Below are 14,022 nucleotides of genomic sequence, written 5' to 3'. Positions count from 1 at the left end.
AGACATATTTCTTGATTGACATATCTGATTGACCTGATTCTTCTCAGAAAGTTTCATTTTTGAATCTAGTTTCTAATGACCAATTTTGAGGGCAATCGGACTGCCTAATCTTACTCTACATCAATTTTAGTATAGTGTGTGCAATCTGTCTTGAGTAGAATACCGAGTTTAAGTCTGTTTTCAGTTTGGGTGAATTAATCTTTGAATTTGGATTCTGTAATCATTCAAGCCCTCTTATTGCCATATTAGAGTGTAATCTATCCTACAATTGGTGTCCGAGCCTTAATCCTTTCTAATTGATCCTAATCGATAATTAGAAATATGACTTCAGATAGGTACTCCATAAAATCTTGTGTTTTCAATGAAGTTTATTTTTAGTTCTGGAAGACAAAGATGGAGGCGTATATTCAAGCATAGAGCTTTGCAATTTGGGAAAAGGTCTACAAACCATACGTGGTTCCAGAGAACAATTAGGTGACAACGTAGAACATGTCCGCCGTCGAGGCGAACAACAAGACAAGGAATTTGATCATCCAAGACTTGAGAAGGAGTGACTTCGACCGCATGATGCATCTCCAATTGGCGTACGAGGTATGAAAAACACTATGTGATTACCATGAAAATTCATCTACCATTAAAGAAGTACTTCAAGATTTATATAAGAAAGAATATATTAAATTTGAGATGAAACCCGATGAGTCTCTTGATGATTTCTTTGCTTGCTTTAATAAGATTCTTAGCAATATGTGTATTGTTAATGTTGTATATACTAATGCTGAAAATGCACGACAATTACTAAGAGTTTTAGACATGTCAGTATGGGAAATGAAAGTAACATCTATTAGAGAATCCATTGTCATAAGTACACTTACATTAGATGTTCTTTATTCTAAATTGAAAACTCATGAGCTAGATGTCTTTGCTAAGAAGAACGCTAATAAATCATTGCTTTGATCTCTCAACCCAGCATGTCTCATATTGAATCTTCTTCATCAAGTTTTCCATTATCTTTGATATCTTCACTAACTGATGATCAGCTTGTGTTGATTTCTGAAGAAGATTTAGCACTACTCTCTACTCATTTCTCTAAAGCATTGCAGAATGTGCGTATGAGGAAGAGAGGAAGTGGGGTTTCTTAAAGATGCTATGAATGTGATGGTCTCAACCATATTAGTTCCAATTGTCCTAAGCTTGTAGAAAAGGCATCAAAAGAGAAGAATGAGAAAAAGAAGTGCTTGTTCAGTGACAAGAAAAAGAAGAGCTTCCTCAACCGTAAGGTTATGTATCGAGTTTTTTCAGCGCTTGAACAAGTTAACTTGAGTGACATTGATTCAGAGAGTAGCGAAGATGATATAACGTCCAAGGGAAAGATGATGCATGACTTGACTGGATTGTGTCTCATGGCAAGCAATAAGGAAAACTCAACCGAGGATGGACTTGACAGCGATGGTAACGAGATATTGCCAACGTATGATGATCTATCTAATGTTGTTGTTCATCTCGATACACTCTTAGAGAAACGTAACAAAAAAATTAAGAAACATGATGTTTTAATTGAATCGTTTAATTCTAAAATTGCAAGACTTAAGACTTTAATTTCTAATGATGATGTTTGCAAGTCATGTGACTTAATTTATTCTAAACTCACTTCTCTTAGAGGTGTTTATGCTTCTACTCTTGAAAAACTCAGAGAAGAAATTGAGAAGAATGAGAAACTTGCTGTGTTGAATTGCAAACATATTTAAAATGCTAGTTGTTCAACATCTGATTTACTTGATTCAACTTCCTATTTTAATTGCTCAATTCTTGAATTGAAGTTACATGATGCTAATGTTAGAGTTTCTCAAATAGCTCATGACATGATTACTCATGAGGTTCTTTCATGCTCTAATTGTCGTAAACAAAAAAAAAACCATGAGGGTTGCTTGTGATAAGTGCTCAGCTCTCTCTAAATAGGTTGATTACTTGAAAGGAACTTTAGAGCATTTTTCTAAGGGAAAGAAAAATTTGAACCTGATTTTAGATTCATCTAAGTCAAGCACATATAAACAAGGTTTATGTTTTGATCTCTATGCTCATTTTAAGATAAATGCACCCACTGTTGTCAGAGCTCTTGGTAGTGGTAAATTTGAAACACTTACTGAATCTGAACCTAAGAATGTTGTTTTTAAGTAAGCTAGATTTCTATCTTCTTCAATGAATGCAAATGTTGCTTTTTCTTCTAAACCTACACATCATGTTAAGTACACTTGCACTTATTATGGTAGAGATGGATATTTGTTAGATTTTTGCTTTAGACTACCTAAACAATAAAGAACAGAAAGGTTTCAAGCTAGGCCTAATTTGAGAAAGGTACACGTTATCTCTCGTGAGGTTGTGACATCTCATTTTGTGCCTAGGGTGAAACAATCATCACTTTTTGCTACTCGTGTAACTCATCATGAGCCTACTCGGGATTCTGGAGTTGAGACTACTCGGGCTACTAGTGCTTCTCGAGTTGAGACTACTCGGGCTGCTCGTGTTTCTCGAGTTGAACCTACTCATGCCTCTCGAGTTGAGTCTACCCAGGTTACTCGTATTTTTTCTACTTGCATTTGTCGAGTGACTCAGTACTGGATTCCTAAATACTTTATTACTAACCCTAATACTGAGGCCTTGATATCTTCTGTTGCTTTATAGGCTTCACGAGCGAGAAAGGAGAACATATGGTTAGTCGATTCCGAACGCTCACGCTGAAAGGACAATGATGTCGCCTAGAGGGGGGGGGGTGAATAGGCGTTTTACAAAAATTTGTCCTCTTTTACCTTTGGCCTAAACTTGCAGCGGAATATAAATTAACGGATTTTTCACAAGTGAAAAACCTAAATATGCTAGACTCAACTAGTGCACAATCATCCTAAATAAGTGTGAAAGTTTATAATCCTAAGGTGACAAGAATTGCTCAAATCTAGCGAAAGATATGCGATAAGACCCAAATTGAAAAAGGCTGAAACACTGTTTATATGCCTGGAATTACTGTTCATCCGGATACTCCGGTGAAGACCGGAGTCTCCGGGTTGTACAGGTCCGGAAACTCCGGTGAAGTTCGGATTCTCCGGTTTCTGTACAGAACAGAGTCCAATACTGAATAAAAAGGATGGGTAGAGAGTTCTAGCTCAAACCAAGTGATGTCATGTGTTCCCGGAGATGATTCCAAATAGATTCTCAGAGAACCTACACTCAAATACACACAAACAAGTAGATCGAGCAATATGCACAAAGATTTAAGCAAGAACTTAAAAGTAAGGAAACAAGAGAGAAGACACAAAGATTTGTTTCCCGAAGTTCGGATTCACCAACGTGAATCCTATGTCTCCGTTGAGGAAGCTCTAACGAGCCAGGTCTCTTTCAACCGCTTTCCTCTCCAAGCTCGGTCACACTTGAGCTTGGCTTCCACTAACTTGATCTCTTCTCTTCCGGAGGCGAGATCGACCTTCACAAACTTTTCCGCGACTCACCATAAGCACGGGAGCTCACCGGCGACACCTAGCCAGCTAGGAGGCTTCACCTCCAAGAGTAACAAACGCTTCGAAAACTTCTTGTCGAGAACTCAAGATTGGATTTTAGCTCACATGCACTCAATCTTCCAATCTCACAACCCAACTGTCTTTTATTCTCAAATCACACACTAGATTAGAGTGGGAAGGAGTTCTTTTGTCTCTAGAGGATGTTCTTTTCGTGCCCTTGCAGCAGCCCCAAGGATGGGGTGAGTGGGGTATAAATAGCCCACTTCAAACAACTAGTCGTTACTGTTCTGACACACCTACTCTGGAGTATCCGGTGAACATCGGAGTCTCCAGCCTAAAATCCAAAACAGCGTCAGAACGGTCACAGAACTGTGTCAGAATTAGCCGTTATGCTCTTTTCTGGACTTTACCGGAGTATCCGATCTACACCGGAGTCTACGGTCGGCACTTAACACAGAAAACAGCCCTGGAGACTTCTTGGAGTCTCTGACCACTCCAGGTACCGGAGTATCCGGACTTCACCGGAGTCTCCGACCACTCAAGGTACCGGAATATTCGGACTTCACTGGAGTCTCCAAGCACAGCACAGCTTACCTCCGAAAAACGGCGATAACTTTTGATCCTGGAGTCCGATTTTGACGATTTTGGATTCTATGAAAAGCTTATTAAGAGGAATACACATCCCAACTGAATTCATGACCTAAAACACATAGGATCAAACTAGGAACACTCTAAAACCAATTTTGGATACTTCCACACTTTCCGCTTCGGACTCTTAACGAGAAACTCTCACTTTGGGTTTGGTTGGGAACTCTTGAGCACTGAGACGCGACAATTAGCTCACGTTGCATCCCTCTTAATAGTGCGGCATACCTAGACTCAATTTCAAAGATAAAACATATTTGAACCAATTTGAGCCTTTTGAATACTTTTAAGTACCACTTCTTACTTTCAAACCTTTGAGGGTTGCCAACTTCCATAAAATCTTTACTCCATCTATTCTTGATTTCTCATGTGATTGATGCGAATCACTCATAGCTTCTCATGGTCTTGCACGGTCCATTGACGCAAAGCTTCACTCGCTCTTCACCATCGCCTTGGTCCTTCGGTGCGAAGCCATTTGCTTGCCCTTCACCACCGGATGGTCCATCGCAGCCGAGTCTTGCTTTCCCTTCACCGTCTTGCCATAGAAAACCATTTTGTATTCGACATCTTCAGAGAATTCACTTTTTCATATATGGAGTCCACTCTTGTTCTTCACTCTTGGCATATATGATTTCAATTTCAACTTATGCCTTCTTATGGATCCTAACCCCAACTCACTCTCAAGCACAAAGCACATGTGTTAGTCCATAAAACTTAAATGATAATATTTATACCTTAAGTTACTTGATCTCCACAAGTAACTTATTAGCCTTCATGCATATTACCAATCTTCATATAGAACCTAACCCCACTCATTCTTAAATACATAGCACACGGGTTAGTCTATAAAACTCTATTGATAAGTCATACCTTTAGTTACTTGATATCCACAAGTAACTTAGCCTTCAAGCTTATTGCTAATCTTATTTAGCTTCTTCTTCTTCTTATGAGCAACACTAAAATCTCAATGACTTTTTATGCAATTCTTTGAACTCATGGTATTTCTCAAAGAATCCATGCTTCATCATTTATGTATATCCTATGGAATAACCTAATAGCAATTCTCAATATGGTTGTTAGTCCATAGGCATTGTCATCACTTACACGAGCATCACCTAGAGCTCATTCATCTTGATGCATTTTCAATCTTCCCATTTACCTAGAGCTTATGCATATCTCTCATCCATACATCACCTATGGAACAACCTACTAACAAACTTAACACCATTGTTAGTCCATAGATATTGTCGTTAATTACCAAAACCACATATAGGGGCTAGATACACTTTCACATGCCACATGTCCGGTGATAAGAATTGGTTATCCTCCCTTATACATGCATCTCATGCTGAAAGTATTCGTTTTGAGATGCTTCTTCTATATCAGTTGTTGCGAAAGGTACAATACAGGTAAATGACAAGTTTATATTCAAGGATGTTGCTTTAGTTGAGAACTTTAAATTTAATTTGTTTTCTGCCTCACAAATGATTTATGGAGATCTTGAGGTGTGCTTTAAGAAAAATGAATGCAAAGTATTAGATGTTTTAGGTGACCTGGTTTTTAGAATCTCACGCTTTGGAAGAGTTTTTAAAACTAACTTTGATGCATCACCTTCTTCTAAACTTAGATGTCTTATTGTTAATGTTTCTATAGATCTATTATTTTGGCATCATAGACTTGGTCATATTAGTCTACATCATCTTACTCGAGTTAGTGGTTTAGATCTTATTCGTAACTTGTCTAAGCTTAAGGGTGATAGAGAGTTAGTATGCTCTTCTTGTAGACATGGTAAAATCTATTTAGGTTCACATCCATCTATTACTATGGTTATGACATATACGTCAAGTCAACTTTTACACCTTGATACTGTTGGACCTTCTAGAGTTCAATCTTTTGGAGGTAAATAATATGTGCTTGTTATTATTGATGACTACTCTAACGGAGTCATCCACCTGAGTAGATGATTGGAGATTTGCACGATCGAGTCACATGGTCTAGGTTTATTGATTCTAATTTTCATGCTCATTTAGCTTTTGTTGATTCTTTTAAACCCAGAGATGTTTCACATACATTAACTGATGCATCTTGGATAAATGCCATGCATGAGGAACTTAAAAATTTTAAACGCAACAAAGTCTAGAAGCTAGTCGCACCTCCTCCAGGTCATAACCTTATCGGTACTAGATGGGTTTTCAAAAATAAATAAAGTTAGGATGGTGCTATTGTTAGAAATAAAGATAGACTTGTAGCTCAAGATTTTTACATAGGTGTAAGGTCTAGATTTTGATAAAACTTTTGCTCTGATTGTTAGACTAGAAGCCCTTAGAATTTTTTTAGCTTATGTTGCATCTAAAGGCTTTAGATTATATTAAATGGATGTAAACAATATTTTTCTGATTGGCTACATTAATGAAGAGGTTTATGTTAAGCAACCATCTGGTTTTGAAAATCCTAAATATCCAGATCAAGAATACAAGCTGCCTAAAGCTTTGTATGGTTTAAAATAAGCCCCTAGAGCATGGTATGATAGGTTAAAAACTTTCTTGCTTAAAAAAAGTTTTGTAATGGAAAAAGTGGATAAGACATTGTTTGTGCTCAAGCATGATAATGATTATCTACTTGTTCATATTTATATAGATGATATTATCTTTGGTTGTTCTTCTCATGCTTTAGTGTCCTAGTTTTCTGAAACGATGAGTAGGGAATTTGAGATGAGTATGATAGGTGAACTTATGTACTTTTTATGTTTTTAAGTCAAACAAACGAAGGAATGTACTTTTGTTCATCAAAGTAAGTATACATGAGACCTACTATGATATTTTGAGATGGAAAACAGTAAGCCGATCATGACACCCATTGGAGTGACAACAACACTTGATCCTGATGAAAATGGTGAGCCGGTTTATCAAAAAGAGTATAGAAGTATGATTTGATCAGTTTTGTATCTCATTGCTTAAAGGCCAGACATATAATATGTTGTATGTTTGTGTGCACGATTTTCAAGCTTCTTCACGTGCTTCACATCGACAAGTTGTCAAATAGATTCTCATGTATCTTCATGGTACTCAAGATTTTGACATTTGGATTTCTGCTTCTTCATCTATTAGCTTAAGACTTTTTTCTGATGCTGATTTGGGAGGTTATAGAATTGATAGAAAAATAGATCTGGCACATGGCATTTCTTGGGTAATTTTTTTATTGCATGATCATGTAGCAAATAGTCCTCTATTGCATAATCTACTACTGAATCTGAATATGTTGCTGATGCTAGTTGTTATTCACAAATTCTTTAGATAGTTGCTACACTTAAAGATTATGGGGTTAATTTAGAGAGTGTTTCACTTTTCTGCGATGACACTAGTGCTATAAGTATTGCTAAAACCATGTTCAACATTATCGGACTAAACACATTGACATCAGATTTCATTTTCTTAGAGACAATGTGGAAAAAGGGAACATTGAACTTCTTCATGTGGATATTGAACACCAATTGGCAGACATTTTCACAAAACCTTTGAATTCTTCTTATTTTGCTTTTATTTGGGGGAGAACTTTGTGTTATTCATCCTGTGAGATTGTTTTGAGAGGGAGTTCTTATATCTTGGAGCTTGTCGAAATTTAAAAATAAGAAAATAATGAAATATGATGAACGTCGTATTTGATATATGTGTGACTTTTTAAAAGCCAATGCTTATTCTACATGAGAGTTTTTACACCTTCATATCTACATATGTAGGATGTAGTTTTTGTCATGACTTTCTAAATCGAATGACAACTTGAATTAAATCTTGTCATGGTTAAACTCTCTTGATTGCTTTGATCTTTGATAAAAATGATAAATATGAAAGTATCAAAGTTACGTGCTAAATGCTAAAAAACAGTTGACAGGTGAAAGATCAAGAAAATATGCATTGTGGTACTTCTTCTTTACGAGACTGCGTATCATTGCACTTTGATATGAAATTGGAAGAAGTTGTGTATGACCGAGATCATTGATCTTAAGCTTCTGATTGTCTTTTTGATATAGGCTTGGCATGGTTGAAAAGTAAGGCTGATGATGCATATAATTTCTTGCAAATAAACTTTATCTTATATGCTTTCAAGCAATCGATCAATTTTTCAAGCACAATAAAGTGTTAAAGTTTTAATGTTTTCTGAGGTTGAAGTAGTTGAGATTGGGAGATCTTGTCTTGAAAATAAATCATTAATTATACTTGATAAGTTGTGCTCACACTATATTTTTATATGTGTAGATGGGTTAGTGTGGCTTGGTCGAGTATCTGTTATATATGTGGCTAATCTATGATGCTCATTATGATAAAAGCAACAAAAAGATTTGATTCTCTCTTTTGAATTTGTGATGAAATCATATCCAAAGGGGGAGAGAGTTATTCATTTCGGAAGAATTGCAAGAATTGTCTCTCGGAAATTTTTGGTTTTTTGTTGATCATTTAATTTCACTTTGCTTTTGATTTTAAAATCAAATCACGTCTGTTAAGAGGTTGCCAATGTTCACATGAGGGTTGCCGATATTTTCATCAAGTGGGAGATTGTGAGATCATGCGATGAAAAATTGGTTGAATGATGAAATTGGCAAGGCAAAATGATTTTGCATAATGATATTAGGATAATGTTCATGAATTGCTAAGATGCTGCTTAGATATGCTTACGCTGGTGTTAGTGTAGAAATGATGCAATATACTCGTGTGAGTAGTGTTGCGTGAACTCATCTTGAGTCAAGTCGAGAAGGACTTGTGCTCGTATTCATTTATTGTTTGATTCATGTGCAGGTGTTGCTCGATGATGAATGTGGTCAATGATGGGATCAGAACTGGTTTAGGGAGGAACTGAGGTTCTAGTGATAAAGGATGTCATGCGAGACGTTCGGGCTAGATAACAGGGTACGTGAAGGCAAGGTTGAAGGTGTGTGACTATGTGCGTTGTGGGAAGGGCAGACGTACAGGAGGTCGTGGGCAACCAGATGATGTATTCAGATGATAGAGTTATTCGAGTACATGGTGAGGTTGGGCTACGGTCTGACTGGTGGAAGAGTCCAGTTCCATAAGGAGTCGAGTGCGAGTCGGAGTAGAACTTAGGAACGAGTTGGATTCGGTTATGGGTGGACGTATTTTGGTATGGTTTGTGTCTATGTAGGATACAACAAGGATATTATTGTAGATACGGGTGCACATTGCATGTGTTGCATACATGACCGTACAAGATTTGTTTCCAAACTAAGGTCGGTTGGGAGGCTTTATATTGAGAAGGGTCTCAGCCTCTCGGAGAAAAGGCAAGGGTGTTGTAAAAAGAAGAGAGCGGATCTAATTTGACTAAGGTTTTGGGATTTCATTATAATCCTTGTTGGATGCTTTGAAGAGGCATCTTGTAAACTCATCTATGTAATAAAAATCAAGTTTTGTAAGTTAGTGAGTTGTTGATTCAGAATTTTCTCTGTGTTCTATATTCTTTGTGCGGTTTTAGTTTTCGACTAATTTCAGGTTTTTATCAAGTTTCATCTTTGCTTAATGCATCCAAAACCTTGCTAGAATCTAGTGGTTGATCTTAGAAAATTTCAAGTGGCTTTGATTTGATCTCGAGTAGTTTTTTGTTCATTATCGACCATGTTTCGATCTACTCGGTTCTATGTGGTATAATCAACTTCGACTAGGCATATTTCTTGATCCACATATCTAACTTACTTGATTCTTAGAGGAATAGTTTCGTATTTGAATCTAGTTTCTGCTGGCCAATTTTGAGGGCAATCGGACCACCTGATCTTACTCTACATCAATTTTAGTAGAGTGTGTGCAATCTATCTATCAGTTTAAGTTTGTTTTCAATTTGGATGAATTAATCTTCGAATTTGGTTTCCACAATCATTCATCCCCCTTTTATTACCATATTAGAGTGTATTCGATCCTACACTTACCTTTAGTTAGTAGCGGGTCAGTCGACACAAAGCTGAAAAAGCTATCTAGGAGTTTACATTTGGCACACAGTTTTCTGCAAATACTTGGCAAAATGTATAAAGTTTCTTGGTGACCTACGCTTCTAATCGCAAGGGCTTTATGTTTGAAGATTTTTCTACAAAATCTTTGTTACCATACAAACTTTTAATTGGATTCATGTCCTAAATTTCAAGAAGTGAATGTGATAGATGTCTTTATTCACAGCATCAAAATTGATCGTGCATGTAAAATTATTTGTAAGCAAAATAGTAAAATATTACTGCTTCTGGGTCTTGATAAATGGAGGATGACACTGATCACAAGATATAAGATCGTGCATGTAAATGGAGGATGACGCTCATCACAAAGGTTTCCCTTTATTTTTAGTACTAAAATTAGCACTAGAATTGCTAATATTGTTCTACCAAAGCCACATCCAACCCAAAATCAAAGGAAGGTTATGCTCCCTTTTCCAATTTACCAAAATGTTTTTTTGTCACCTTGGCACCATTGTCTCTAGTGGTCACATTGGTGTAATGTCTAATAGCTCAATAAGATGGTGAGGAGAGGATGGGAGGTCGGATGACCAGCTTAATGTTTAAACCGATGGGGTTTTTAGTGAACATGGTGGAACAAGTAACATATGGATATCAGATGGTGTCTGCAATGATAGGCTGGCATTTACACATTTTTTATGATTTTGATGGATGCTGGACATTTCCCTATGAACCCTATTAAGCTGATGGAATTTATATTTAGAGAAGTAAATTGGCAAATCAACAAACTATGAGATGCTAAAGAGGATATATGGAAAATAGATTAAGTAACCAATGGGTTTTTCAAGATATAGGTTCTTAAGGATCAAAGTTGCATGTCTTTAGAAAAGATTTTCTATCATCAAATCTAGTTTGATTAACCCATTAAATTCCAAGTATACCAAATCCTAGATACTTCTTTTCAATGATATATGTGCACCGAAGCAAATAATGGACTATGCCACAATTAATTCGATTCACCCTAGGAGTACAAATGTTCAACATGCATAAACCAAAAGCAATAGGAGTGACACCAAGACTACAAATGTTCAACATGCATAAAACCAAAAACAATAGGAGTGACAGCAAGACTACAGGCGTTCAACATGCACATAGTTGAAAGCAATAGGAGTAAATAAGCAGATGTGTAGAGAGAGAAAGCTCCGCTATAAATACCCCCCTCATCCCACAACCAAGACCACACCATCATCGCTTTTGACACTTTCTTGAGTAACAGTTGCCAACCAAAAGCTTGAGTTAGAGCTCTTCATGGAATCCAGCAACCACACCATCAACGCTATAGAACTTAGGATGAACCAAATATTTCAAGTCCCTAGCATCCAGCTGGCAACTACTAAGGAACTAACTATCTTGGTTTGTGTTATAACTTGACTTTTGTGTCACTTTGAATTTGGTTGTTGCATTGAATTATTTGGTGTTGACTTGAGGTTTCCAACTTGAATGTTCTTATATGTAGTTCTATGGAGTTGGACCATTTGGAGAGCTTCTAGCATATGGGCATGATCGAGGAAACACGATGGTGTGGCCACTCGCACCACCAGGGTCATGGAAGTTTACCCCAATGGACTGGCAGGTGACCTATCAAGAGTAGATATATACAACCATTTCTTCATATTTTTTCTTGCTTTCTTTGTTTGACAAAATTGTATGTTTCTCCATAAAAAAAATTCTATTTCTGATTAAACTAGAAATTTTTCATTAATGTATGCATTTTTACCTATTACTCTTTCATGAGCATTGAGCATGTATTTTACTCAGTGTAGGTAGCTACAGGTTGGTCCAAAAATGGCTGGGTGCCAACTGTACACTTCACTGGAGCACCTTTGTCAAAGTGGAGTGGTGGCACTGGTGTGTTCTTTCCAGATCCTATCCCCTTGTTGTACCATGCACCTAATTTCACACCTGAAGCCCCTATGAGAGGTAATATTACAAATTGACTTTTGGATTTGCTATTTTTTTCAATATATTGGAGACTCGATAACTATCAGGAAATTTTGCTCACCATAGAAACCAGTCACAATTACTTCATGCTTCAAGGAAAATCCTCCATGTCTCTTGTAGTGGTGATCTAACAAGTGGTGGGGTTAGGGTTTAGTTTCCCCATATCAACTAGTCCGGACTAGAAAGGGAGGGAGGTGTGATGGTGACGACGCGACAAGAGGGAGTGGGGCTAACCACCGTAGGTACATAAGAGCTGTAGTGGCAAAAAGACAATGTTTTATGATGATTTTATGGTTTAGAGAGCTACTAGATCCAAAGAATGAGGTGTAGTGGTGGAGCAACGATGGAAGTTGCACGGTGCCAACAACCGTTGTGTGAGGAGGAGCATGGAGAGGGGATGGGAGAAGCAATACATAGATGAGTTGGGATTAGGGTTGGGAATTTTTTTTTACTAGATTAAGGTTGGGAGCAGAGTAAGTGAGTTTATATACTAAGTGGGGGAGTGAGGAGAATGGTTGAATCTCTATCCAGAGGTTGAAAATTTAACTAGCTTATATATTGCAAAGATATTTGACTACAAGGTAGTTTGTGGTGGATTGTGCATCCTTCTTTTTGGGCGTGAAACAGTGTCAAACCCTTATTAACATACAAATCCCTAGGCCCCATTTGGATAAGAGGAATTTTCAAAGGAAAAGTACATGATACATGAGATCGAGGAAAGAACATGAAGAGAGCATTTGGATTGAAGGAACTGCCAATTCCATTCATGTGGGATACTGTTCTAAACCTTTGATTTCATACGAAAGAAAAAAAAAATCCAATCTTGCCTTTTGTTTTCTTTTCCTTTGCGTAAGCCCGAGGCAATCGCATGCTAAGATTGTTGGGAGGGAAGCATAGAGGGCTCTCCACCGTCATCCAAGCCCTCTCTACCCCATGTAGTACCGCCACAAGCCATCACAACGAGCTCTCGATCAACCCACCACACTTGACCTTGTCTTCTGTCATTGTGTGACCATCCCATGGCTCTCCTGGCCGGCCCACCTCTGCTTTCGCCTGAGGTTGCATGGCCCACCCAGTCACTACCAAATCTACAGAAATAGCACCAGGAAGAGAATTTCGGGAGAATACAATGGCGTTGATCTCTAAAGAAAGAAGATGCATGACAAGGTGTGGTGCTTGCAGAATGAGGTTGGGAGCAAATTTGGGGAAATTAGATGTTGTGCATGCAAAGCAATGAATAGGACAAGGACATAAGACAATGGTGTGTGTGGATGGGTTAAATTAATGGACCACATGTCACACATGTCATAGGGTCACTTTGGAGATAACAATTCCACCCGTAATCATATATGCTTGTTAACTAATCCATCACTAAAATATTATGCCTAGCATGTTTCATGAACTTGTGTTCTAGATTCCTGTGTTACAAAAGCCTCTTCCTGTATTTTCTCTAGATTTTCCAATCATTTGTTTTGCCACTGCATTATTATCCCATTCTTGGGTTTTTCTCCATTCATCTATTTTTCTATTCCTTCATTCCATAGATGGCCATAATTTTATTTGTTAACTCATTTTTAATTTTTTCTCATATTTTACCTAAATTCACACATCTTGTAAATTCAAACAAAATTGATATATGCATAAGATTTCGATGTGGAGGAAATATAATATCACAAAGAGGCACTCAAATCAAATATCTCTAGTCTTCTGAGTCTCAAGGTTAAGGAAAAGATTGACAGTGAGTATTGAACTACTAATCATCTATGCCCCACAAACACATGGACCTAGTAAATACCATACTTGTTAACTAATTAATATTGATTAGTACTGTTATTGTTTTTTACAATTATCTACTAGTTTTACCAAATGTACATTGTTAATTATGCAGATATGAATGTAACAATGGTTGGCGACAAGTTAGATCAG

The sequence above is a fragment of the Phragmites australis genome, chromosome 12 (assembly GCF_958298935.1).
Source record: "Phragmites australis chromosome 12, lpPhrAust1.1, whole genome shotgun sequence".
NCBI lineage: Eukaryota > Viridiplantae > Streptophyta > Magnoliopsida > Poales > Poaceae > Phragmites > Phragmites australis.
The sequence above is the reverse complement of the archived record's forward strand: the minus strand, read 5'-3'. Positions refer to the sequence as shown.